Source organism: Rhinolophus sinicus, linkage group LG03 (genome assembly GCF_036562045.2).
Source record: "Rhinolophus sinicus isolate RSC01 linkage group LG03, ASM3656204v1, whole genome shotgun sequence".
Classification (NCBI taxonomy): domain Eukaryota; kingdom Metazoa; phylum Chordata; class Mammalia; order Chiroptera; family Rhinolophidae; genus Rhinolophus; species Rhinolophus sinicus.
This window is the reverse complement of record NC_133753.1, coordinates 194,379,597-194,391,790: the sequence shown is the minus strand read 5'-3', so window position 1 is coordinate 194,391,790 and position 12,194 is coordinate 194,379,597. Positions and strand designations below refer to the sequence as shown.

General features: G+C 41.4%; 1 long non-coding RNA gene across 5 annotated transcripts in view; it reads left to right on the top strand.

Annotated features, from left to right (window-relative positions):
• The first annotated feature begins 2,257 nt into the window (after positions 1-2,257).
• Positions 2,258-12,194, top strand: part of LOC141570735 (uncharacterized) — a 120,067-nt gene continuing 110,130 nt past the window's right edge. For 4 of the 5 annotated variants that reach the window (XR_012495186.1, XR_012495188.1, XR_012495185.1 and 1 more), the window contains exon 1: positions 2,284-2,319. This is a non-coding gene — a long non-coding RNA (uncharacterized LOC141570735). Of the gene's footprint in view, positions 2,320-12,194 lie in introns of all 5 variants that reach the window. The other variant, XR_012495187.1, reaches the window with a different exon arrangement.

Below are 12,194 nucleotides of genomic sequence, written 5' to 3'. Positions count from 1 at the left end.
TATGCAAGAATATGAGGATATTTAGCTCCATGTAACTTAAATATGGTGGGTAGCCTGGTGTCATGTAGATACCTGTGTGAATCCAGTATCCCAAATGCAATCAGTCATTGAACTTGGAAAGCTCTTTGGGGGAGGGGAGCACAGGAAAATCTTTATTAGTTATGTCACCAATAGGTAGGTAATATGGCATTGTGCTGAGAACCAAAAACTTGAGAACCAAATTGTTTGAGTTTATGCCTTACATCTACCACTTACTTAATGTACACTGAAGTGACTTACTTTCCTGTGCTTCTGTTTTTCTTTTGCAAAATGGGGCTAATAGCATTATTTATGAGTTATTATACTTAAAGCATTTAAAACAATGCCTGGCAAATAATAAATGTTCTCTAAAAACCGGCAATTCTCATTATCATTATTATTTATTTCTAATAGCTGAACATTAATTTCAAAATAATAAACAGAAAACAGTTCATATAGGTCTGAGATTAGTTGAATAATCAGGGATTTTACAATATTTCTTCACTATGTTTATTTAAAAAATCAATTAATCCTACTGAGTAATTTTTCTAGAGCTGCCATAACAAAGTACCACAAACTGGATGGCTTAAACAACGTAGTCCGGGAGGCATGAGTTTTCTACGGGAGCATCACATAATTCTGCTCACAAAGTATGTACAGCAACGTGTTGCTCTAGGACTTCACAAGAAATGATTATTGTGCCCAAAGTTTCTGAAAGCCTCTAAGACTTTTAGTTCTTCATTTGAAAAAAGGAGGGATGTGCTTTAAAGCACATTTACACATTTTTATAATCAGAGTTACTGTCTGATCAAGAGCAACTAGGACACTGCTTATTAATTTAGGACTCGGTTAGAAACTATCAACTGAGAGATGTTACTTATCTTATTTTAAAAAGTTGATTCTACCTCCACTTTTTCAGCCCAGAATGTTCTATAAAATGAAACAATGTCCTTTGTGATAAATCTTGCAAGTTTTCACCCTGTATTTCCAGTGCTGCACTAGCGGGACCTTGGTAGTTTAATCACACTATCTCCAATACAAAGATTGTGAATATCCATGAATCTTATAAAGCCAATTCCGTCATTCTTCCATCATCAAGCTCATTAACAAGTTACTTCACGGGTCCACATGCAACAGAGTCCGAGCTTACAGTCACCAAACCAGTTTTTAGGATTCAAAGTGAGATTATAAAGTACTAAAGATGTTATTCTCTAGCTCTCCTTTTTCTTCCATTTTCAAAAATGTATTTCAAATCTCCTGCTGCGGAATGTCACAGTTCTTCTGATGAGCTTATTGTTTCTTAGCTGACAGTAAAACATTTACTGATCTACATTTATGTTCCTTTGTTCACGCTACCCTTTGTGTACTTGTGAAAACAGGAGCACGCGAACTAGATAAGCTCATTTCCCTTTTCTGCACTGGAACCTTTTCTAGCAGGGATGAAGCATTGAGCCTGACGATGTTCGGTGTCAATTAAAGAACCACGGACTCTGCCGTGCCCTCTACACGTGATTCAGAGATGATTGTTCTGAGCAGCCAGAGGGTCACATGTGGCAAGACCAGATGAATGAAAGAGATTGCTCTACAATCATGACATTCTCACTTTCCCTAGAACAGTACCTAACCTTAAAAAAAAAAAAAAAAAAGAAGACAAGTATGGTTAAATACCGGAAAAGATTCTCACTTGAGAACATGCCTCACTCAACAAAAATTATCACTGTTTATGAAAATAAAGGTGTGTGTCTGAAAAAAAGCCGCGAAGTGCACTAAATTATAAGCACCTGGACAGGACACCAGGGACTTGGATCCCAGTATCCGGAAGCCTAGAAAAGTGCCTGATGCCTAATAACGATACTAACTTTTGAACATTTACAACATGAAATTAGGGGCCATGCCCGAGTTAGAAAAAGGTCTGCTTTAGTAAATAGGAAAAAGAGAAAGAAAGAAAGAAACTTCAAAACAAGGGCAGAGCGGGCAGAGAAGTCGGCAGGTCCAGACCTAACCACCGCGCTGGGGACCTGGCGAAAGGGTCAGGAGTTCCAAGCGCAGGGAGCCCCAGCCGCCGTGTCGCTCACGTCCCAGGCCCAGCGACCCAGGACTCCTGTGCTCGCGTCCCGGGCGGCAGGACGCCCCGCCGGAGAAAAAGCCGCGGAGCTCAGGCCCCGCACGTCAGTCTCACCCGCGTTGTCCCGGGAACGTCCCCGCCCACACGCCGGGCGAGCTTCCTATTGGTCGAGGCGCGGAGCATGCGCGTTTCATCCTGCGCGCTGAGTTGGCGGAGTCCCCGAGCGCTGCCCGCAGGTGAGGCCTTAGCGACCGTCATTCCCGGTCTGCGCCGCCCGCCCCGCGCTGCCCGAGGCGCCCCCGGGGAGGCGGCCCCGGGTGGGCGAAGGCACCCCCTCCGCGCCGTCCTCCGCGCCCTCCTGCGCCCGGGTCTGTCAGGACCGGTCCCCGCGGGGCTGCGGACGGCGCGGGCGGGGGACGGGCTGCCCGGGGGCTCGTCCCTGTCGCGTCCCCGGCCGCGCCGCGGCGTTTGCACCAGCGGTGCTGGTCCCGCAGTCGCTGCGGGCCGGTCCGTCGGCGTCTTTGTTCCGAACGGAACGGCGTCTTTGTTCCAGGCGGGGGTGGGAAGCACATGGGGGCGGGCACCCGTGGGGGTGTCGGGAGGCGCGCTGGAGACTCGGGGGGTCCCGGCGCGGCCCCGGCCGGAGTGGGGCGCCTGCTCCCCGCTGCTTCGTGACCGTGCGCGGCGGGTGTCGGGGAGCCGCCTGGGGGGCGTGGGGAGCAGTCGTGCTGCATAAGGGGGCGGTGAGACGGGGGTTCGTCCCCCGAAGCGCGAGACCCGCCGGTGCGGGGTTCCTGAGAAGTGGTGTAAATCGCTAGTTACGATGAGAAAGAACGTTTCCACCTGACGTTTTTACAGTACTGAGTGGTCCCTAACCGCTGATCGCCTTCCTTAGGTCATGTTTTACGAACTAGTCATTCTTCCGTTAAACAAATACACGTGCCTGTTGTTTGCCGGGTGCTGCTCTGGTGCCTAGGAATAGAGTTGAGGTAGATCCAGTCCGTGAGTTTCCTTTTTAATGTCTTGTCTAAGGTGATCATTGTACCAATTTCTCTAAGGCTTCATTTGCTCTTGGATATAATTGCCCAGAGCAACATAAACTTTTTCTTCTTCTTCTTTTTTTAATTTCTTTTTTTTTTTTCAGTTACAGTTGACAGTCAATATTTTATAGTAGTTTCAGGTTTAAGATTAATTGTAACTCTTTGTCACAATCCAAAAACCTAAATTTTGATCTGGGTTTCAGTTTAAATCTTTCGTTACCAATCTTTCCTGACAGTTCCCCAAGACTTTGACACTGTGTAATGAGTATGAAAATCCTATGAATGACTTTTATATTACTCTTGATAATCAGTGGAAAAGCATAAATGTTTGAGTGTGTTGGACGTGACACACTTTTCAATGATAATGTGCTCTTTGAGGGTGTAGGCAAGGTCACTTATGTACTAGTAGATTGCTCAGCATTAGAATGAAAGATTTCATCAAGAAACTTGCAAATTTGAGTTTTTTCTTTCTTTCTTGAAAAAAAGACTAACAAAAAAGCCCATTTTGTTAGGCTACTATGTTTCAGTCCTAATTGCATTTTATCAGAGTAGATACAGTATCCCCCTGGTCAGCAGTTTTGCTTTCCATGGTGTAAATTACAAAAGGGCTGACACCATTTCCTGGAGTCTGGTCTGTTGTAAGATAATGTTATCTCCAGACTGGGAGATACATCAGGGTGGGTCTAACTGCAAACTACCTAAGTTTAGCGACAGGTGGCTAGATAGCGAGCTATGAGGAGAATCAAATTTCAAACTAGCTCAGTCCAACAACGTTACTGATTCCTCCAAGGTTCGCCCTTACATCTGTATATCCAGGGAAGGGAGAAGGGGCCAGGCAAGTGGGGGTATCCAAAGAAGAGAGGGAATCTCCAAATCTCTTTGTTCCTCGTCAGACCAGACATTACTCAGGTCTCAGGCAGGACCCCTCCAGTCAGTCAGCATATCTAGAAAGGCAGCCGGGAATTAAGGCAGAGTCAGGGAGTGAAGCATTCACCGTGTTACAGCTTTTCCCTTTATTAAATTTCTGCTCAAATTACAGTGTTGGAGAAGACTCCCTTGAGTGTGAGAGAGTCATTTTAGTCCTCATGGAACACCCAGGCGCTCCCCTCAATTTTCAGCCCTCTGGCAGTCGACAGGTGCGTGAGACTAGTCTGGTGCCTTGGATATGAACACTTACGGGCCATACATGACCTTTCAGCTGGTGACCGTTGCTGCAGCAGCTGTAGAGGGACACTGGGGCACCCCCTGTCCCAGGTGGTGCAGCCTCCATCTTGCAGTGTCCCTGAATGATACACTGGTGACCTGTGGTGGACATCCAATGATAAAACTTCTGTCATGCTAAGTCTCGGGGCGTCAGGGGTTAATTTGTTACCACAAGACAGCCCAACCTAACCTAACACACCATTGTATGTAAAGGAGCAGCCCCACCCCACACCCTTTCATCCCTTTACCTCCTATCATTTTTCTTTACAGCACCTCATCACCATCTGACTTGTGTTCTTTTTACTTTCTTCCTTCATCACCTCTCCCCACCCCCAAACACACACTGAAACTTAGCCCCACACCACGCCAAAATCATTTGTTACATGAATAAAGTCAGCCATTTCTATTTGCAATGTAATAGAAACAAAGAGGGAAAGGTATCATGTTTTATCTGTGTTTTAACAATTCTCATTTGGGGTGAGTGGGTACTTTAAAAAAATGGCTTTGTATTTTTAAGATGACGAACATGAAGTCTTGCTTAGCAGGAATGTCTTTTATTGGAATCACTGAGCTTGTGGAAAGTATGTAGCAGCATGTATGAAACGCAATGCAGGAAAGTTGTCTGGCCAGGTGTGATCTTCATTCTATTGAACTTGTAAGGACGCTAAGGGAGATTCATGAGAGATGTGAAAACTCTTTCTGCTGAAGAGTTGTTCCAGGTGGTACTTTTCTGCCTCCCATCTTTTGCCCTGGGGGTTGCTTCTGTTCCCTTCCACAAAGACTTTTGGTGTAAGAGATTTATGTACACCTATGTACACGGGAAGGAGTGGAAAGAAATGGGACGGTCATTTTCAGTTGAAAATGTCCAAGTAAACAATATTAAACTGAGCCCTTAGTTTTGCGTGACCAAGAAAGTCATATTTGAAGAAAACCTTGAAAATGCACTGGTCTGAAGTTCACTGACGCTGAGGGGGGATGAGCCTCCCCAACTCCGGGAATCGTGGGTGTGCTGAGAGCACTGCGGCTGTAGACACAAAGAAACCACAAAGCAAGTCCTTTGATTCTGTCTTTCTGTGAAAACTTAGTTTTTATTTAAGTTTTAAAATGGTATCAGCTGCAATTTGTAAATTTTTGTTTGGAAAGTACAAATATAGGTTCAAACAAAATATTTTTTTTCTGAATTTGAATAAAAACTTTGAAGTTTTTCCTTTTTGTTATTTTAGATACTAATGAATGAAGGAAATAATTATCACCAGTTATTACATAATTATTACCAATTATTACATGACTATAATTTGTTGTATACTGAAGGGAGTATAAAATAACATGCTCTGGAGACCAAATATGCTAGATTTTGGGGTAAGAGATTTGGGGGACGAGGAAGTAGCAATGAGACTGAGAAGAATGGCCAGTTAGAAAATGCAAGAATGGAGGAACTAGAGAACGATAAAGTGTTCCAAGGTGAATAGAAGCACCAATCGGGTCCATCTCTGCTGTTAGGTGAAATAAGAGGCAAACGGACAGATGTCTGTAGGATCTAATAGTATGCAGGTCATGATGACTGAAGAGCGATTTTAGTGGAGTGGATGCACAAAAGCCCGACTGGGGTGATTGTAAAAAAGAATTTAAGGGGGAGGATGGGAGTCCCTAGTTGTTAACATATGGTAGACTTGAACCCATAGATTCAAGTTCAACACATTGAAAGTAAATAAACATCTTGAAATGTAGAGAGCAGGATAAAAGAATAATGACATAAAGCAAGTAGAAGAAAGGAAATAGGAAAAATTAGGCAATGAGAGTAGAAAACAATTTTTTTAATAAAACCAAAATCTTATGTTCTTTGAAATGACTAATAAAAATAATGAAGAAAAAGAGAAGTAAACACCATGGTTGAAAAGGGGGATGTAACTATATATACAAATAAATTTTTAAATGTAAAAGACTATAACATGCTAGATATTATCTGTTGGCCCCATTTCTACATCCTCGTGATATAGAGGAAAAATCGTGGGATCTGGAGCCCAAGAAAACTTAGGACCTGCAGCTCCTTGGAGGGCAGTGGAAGATAGTGCTTAAAAGCATAGACTCTAGAGCAGGGATGTCCAAACTTTTTTCAACGTTTTTCACCAAGGGCCATATGCAGTAAAATACACAGTCGGCCACTCACTTGAGGTGAAGTACGTATTGCCTCACCTGGTTTATTTAAGTAAACTAAATATATTTTTGGAATTTGCTGTGGGCCAATTAACAATGGATCATGGGCCGTAGTTTGGACACTCCTGTTCTAGAGCATGTAGACGCACACATCAAAATCGTAGAACTAAATATAAATGTTTAAGGTACTTCAACTATATGATCTCAATAGATGCAGAAAACGCCTTTGACAAAATTTAGTCTCCATTTATGATAAAAACTCTCAACAAAGTGGATATAGAGAGAACATACTTCAAATGAAGGCCATGCATGGCATGTCCACTGCTAGCATCGTGCTCAACATTAAAAAGTTGAAAGCTTTTCCTCTAAGATCAGGAATAAGACACTAATGCCCACGCTCACCACTTTTATTAAACATAGTATTGGGAGTCCTGGCCACAGCAATTAGGCAAGAAAAAGTAAAGGTCTTCTGAATGAGAAAGGAAGAAGTATGACTCTCCCTATTTGCAGATGAAATGATACTATATATAGAAAACCCCAAAGACCACCAGAAAAACTGTTAGAACTAATAAATGAATTCAGCAAAGTTGCAGCATACAAAATCAATATACCGAAATCTGTGGGGTTTCTATACACTAATAATGAAGTATCAGAGAAATTAAGAAAACAATCCCATTTACAACTGCATCAAAAATAATAAAATACCTAGGAATAAATTCAACCAAGGAGGTAAAAGACCTCTACACTGAAAGCTATAAGACACTGATAAAAGAAATTGAAGAAGACACAAACAAATGGAAAGATATTCCATGCTTATGGATTGGAAGAATTAATACTATTAAAATGTTCATACTACCCAAAGTAATCTACAAATTCAATGCAATCCCTATCGAAACTCTAATGACAGTTTTGATAGAACTAGAACAAATAATTCTAAAATTTGTATGGAACTACAAAAGATCCCAAATAACCAAAGCAATCTTGAGAAAGAAGAAGAGTTGGAAGTACCGTGTTTCCCCCAAAATAAGACCTAGCCGGACAATCAGCTGTAATGCGTCTTTGGAGCAAAAATTAATATCAGACCCGGTATTGTATTGTATTGTATTGTATTGTACCCAGTTGTATAGTAAAATAAGACCGGTCTTATATTAATTTTTGCTCCAAAAGACGCATTAGAGCTGATGGTCTGGCTAGGTCTCATTTTCCGGTAAACATGGTATCACGCTCCTGGATTTCAAACTACAGTTGACCCTTGAACAGTGAAGGGGTTAGAGGTGCTAACTGCCTGTACAATCCAAAATTTGCATATGTAGATTCCCAATTGCCAGTTGACCCCTGAACAATGTGGGCTTGAACTGCATGGGTCAATTGAATTGTGCCAGTCAATCAAAAAAATCCGCATGTAAGTGGACCTGCACAGTTCAAACCCATGTTGTTCAAGAGGCAGATGAGCAATGCAAAGCTATAATAATAAAAATAGTGTGGTATTGGAATAAAAAGACATCAGATCAATGGGACAAAATTGAGAGCCAAGAAACAAACCCACACACATATGGGCAATTAGTTTATGATAAAAGAACAAAGAACATACAACTGAGAAAGGGCAGTCCCTTCAGTACTGTTGGGAAAATCGGACAGCCACATGCGAAAGAATGAAACAGACCACTAGCTTACACTACACACAAAAAGGTACTCAAAATGGATTAAAGACTTGAATGTAAGACCTGAAACCTCAAAATTCCTAGAAGAAAATATCAACTTTCTGACATTGGTCTTAACAACATTATTTCATTCATCTGACTCCAAAGGCAAGGGAAGCGAAAGCAAAAATAAACAAATGGGGCTACATTAAACTAAAAGTCTTCTTTATAGCAAAGGAAATCATGATTAAAACAAAACAACCAACTGAATGGGAGAAGGTATTTAAAATCACACATCCAACAAGGTTTACATCAAAAATATATTAACATATAATTCAACAACAAGAGAACAACCCAATTAAAAAATGGGCAGAGGATCTGAATAGACGTTGCTTCCAAAGAAGACATGCAGATGTCCAACAGGCATGTGAAAAGATGTTCAACATCACTAATTATTAGGGAAATGCAAATCAAAACTACAATGAGACATCACCTCACACCTGTGAGAACAGCTATTCTCAACAAGACAAGAAATAACAAGTGACGTGGAGGATGTGTAGAAAAGGAGACCTCGTACAGTGTTGGTGGGAAAGTACATTTACAGGAAAATTGCAAGTACAGTACAAAGAACTTTTTTCAAAACCATGTACCATCATGATGTCCATGACCCAAAAACTTTAGGTGTGTTTCCTACAAATAAGAACCCTGCCTAGCTGCAATGGAACCATCAAAATCATGAAAGTCATGTCGATATATTACTGCCTTCTAATCCTCCATCTCAATCTTTACACATTGTTCTAATAAAACCCTTTGTAGTGCAATGGATCAGTTCAGAATCTCACATTGCATTTAGTTGTGTCTCTTTTGTCTTTCTCAGGCTGGCATAGTTCCATAGTCTTTCCTTGACTTTCATGATGACCTTTTTGAAGATGCAAGACCAGTTATTTTGTAGCGCTTCCTCAATTTCAGTCTGTCTGGTATTTTCTCAAGATTAAGTCCAAGTTATATATCTCTGACAGGAGTGTCACAAAATGATTACTGTATTCTCACTGCGTCCCATCAGGTAGTGAGTGATTTCAGCGTGTTCCACTACGGTTGGTGTTCATTTTGATCCCTTGATTAAGGGTGACCTAGGGATCAGGCTTCTCCACTAGGAAGTTACTCTGTGTTCCTTTGTAATTAATAAGTATTTTGTGGAGAAGGTCTTTGAAACTATGCATATCTGTAGATGTTTCTAGTTCTAAATTTGCATTGCAAGTAAAAGACTCTGTTCAGTTATTTTTTTAATATACTACAGGACTCATTTTGATATATTTTTATGTTGAAGGTTTATATCAGTATTCAAGAATGAGATTGACCTGTAATTTTTTTCTCTTATACTGTTGTTGCCAAGTATCAAGTTGATTGCCTAATATATGAGCTAATTTGGGGGAAAGTAACCACTTATTGAAATTTTTTGAAAAGTTTGTATGAGATATGAATGATATATTCTTTGACATTTCAGTAGAACTCACCATAAAATTATCTTGGCCTGGCAATTTATTTATGGAAATACTTGGAACCACTGATTCTGTTTTTTCTATGATTACATAGCTATTCATGTGTTCTAGTATTTCTTTTTGAACTAGTTATGGTATGTAATTGAGTGAAAGTGTTAACATAGCAGGTCTGTGATTCCTGTCTTTACAAAGGCTTGCTTGCAAGATTGGCCCTGAGCTGGCCTCAGGGGACATAGATTTTAGGAGAGTTTCCGCCATTCCCCAAACTGTTTAGAGTGGCTCATTGTGCCAAAGCTGTCTGGAGAAACAATGCAGTTTAAGCTAAATGCCTGCTTTCCTTGTGGGAATTTTGATACATGCTAGACAGAGAGTGCCTACAGGACCAGAACCCAGTGAAATCCCTGGGTACCGGGTCTCTCCTGAGCTGCTGTGCTGCACGACACTTCAGAGGTGTTATCACCACTCATTCTGGAGGACTGAAGCGTGTCCTGTGTGACTCCACGGGGAGACTATTCTTGGGAGCTTGTGGGAGCTTTCCTAATGCTGCTACCCCAGCCGGAGACTGAGTGAGAAATGGATGTGTGACCTAATTCTCGCCTGGGCCATAATAACTGTCATTTACCGAGCATTTGCCCCGTGCTGGGCTCTATGCTAATGACATTTCATGGACTAACCCAATCTCCAAAGTAACTCTTAGAGACTGGAGCTAACCTTACCCCACGGTCCTGGGTTATGGAGCAGTAAATGGCAGGGATGGGATATAAACCGAGGCTACTTTCAGGGTCTGTGCTAGTTGCAGCCATGATTCTCCTCCATTCATACATCCACCCACGAGGCCCTGCCTGCTGCGGTATATGCAGTGGGAATAGGGGAGAGGAGAACACAGGTTCCCCATCTTCTGGAAGGTTCTGTTTTAGTCAGGGAGAAAAACATGTTAACAAGTAAACACGTGTGTGTGTGTGTGTGTGTGTGTGATATAAAAATGGATGAGAGAGTCGGGGGTGGTGAGTTTGGGGTTTACTTAAGTAGTGATATTAGGGAAGAATTCTCAGAGTAGATGCTATCTGAGCAAAAAGCTCAATAAAGTACACCAAGGTCTGGGAGAGCATTTCACACATACTCTGTGTTATACTCTGCCTCCTCGCATCAGATGATGTCCACAATTACAGAGATTTTGGAACCTTTGTTGCATAGACTACGACTGTATATTCTGTCTCTCTACCAGTTCTGAGGCAGCTGCCTGTTGCACACTGTTCTTCTTAGGTCACTGCCACTTCCCGTCAAACCTGTGACTGGTGGGACTTTGCAAGCCTCCATGAGTCTCAGCAGGGATATTATCATCCTGTTAGAGGCATGATTTGAACACTTTCTGCCCATTTTTATTCAAAGTATGAAACTAATGCCAGAAAACAAAAGTGCACATTCACACAAATTTTGCCTCCAGGTCCTCTGCTAAACATTTTTTTTTTTTGAATTATCTCACATTGTGAATTCACCACTCTTACAACCACTCTATGATGCATCTACTATGAAAATTTGAGATTTGGCTATTTCCTCTCACTACTAGACAGGACTCCGGTTACACAGCACTCATTGCAAGGCATCTATCTCCCTTCTATTGGCTTTTCTCTTTCATGCCTGCTCGCTGTAGATTTTAGGGCTGGCTGACACATCTGTTACAGATGCATTTTAGAATGTTAAAGTAAAACTGAGACACACTTGAGAGAGATTTTGGCTTGGGAGAATAGTATTTTGGTGACATTACTGTGTGTCTCCATCACTCTTAGGGTAGATGGGCAGGAAATGTCTGCCCAGAAGAATTTGTCAGTGGAGGTTGCCGAACTTAGAGAACACAGTGGTAGCAGGAAGGGGGCTTGGGTAAGCATAGCTTTGCAGGTTTGTCTGTACAACATGAGGCTTTAGGAAACAAGCTTCCTTGTCGGGAATTCTCCTGCCTTATGGGGCTAATGTGTTCCAGAGGATTAGATTCAGGGACAAAATATCGGAATTCTCTTTCCATTTGGAGTACCCCTGTGTGAAGATTTTTTTTTTTTTTTAATATTTCCTTAAGGCCATAACATTTTCTTCAACTTTCTTTTATTTCTGCCAGTTACTGTCTCACTCTGTTTTGTGAAATCCCAGGGTTGTTGTTTTTTTAACTATTAAAAATGTTTTCTTAAAATATTTCTTTCTTGCCCGTGTTTGCATTTGGGGGGATGATTTTTATCGTCATCACCATCATCATTTTTATGTGACCACATAGTTAACATGTAACTGTTAAGCCTCATAAGCCATAGTTTCTCCTCTAATCCGTTGTTGCGGGGTTGCCATGGTATTCTCACTGCTGACTTTATATGGATTTTTGAGTACACAATAAATTCATTTGGCATGAATATATTTATCTAGTCCAGAACCTTCTTTTCAAGTAAATTGCTACATTTAAGTTAAAATAGAGACTTAATTCCTCTTCCTTTTCCTTACCAACCTTGACAACTCTTAGTAATGGCAAATGATAGAAGTATTGATAGTGATTAACACTTTGATAACATTGGAAAAGCTTAATTCAGTTGCATGT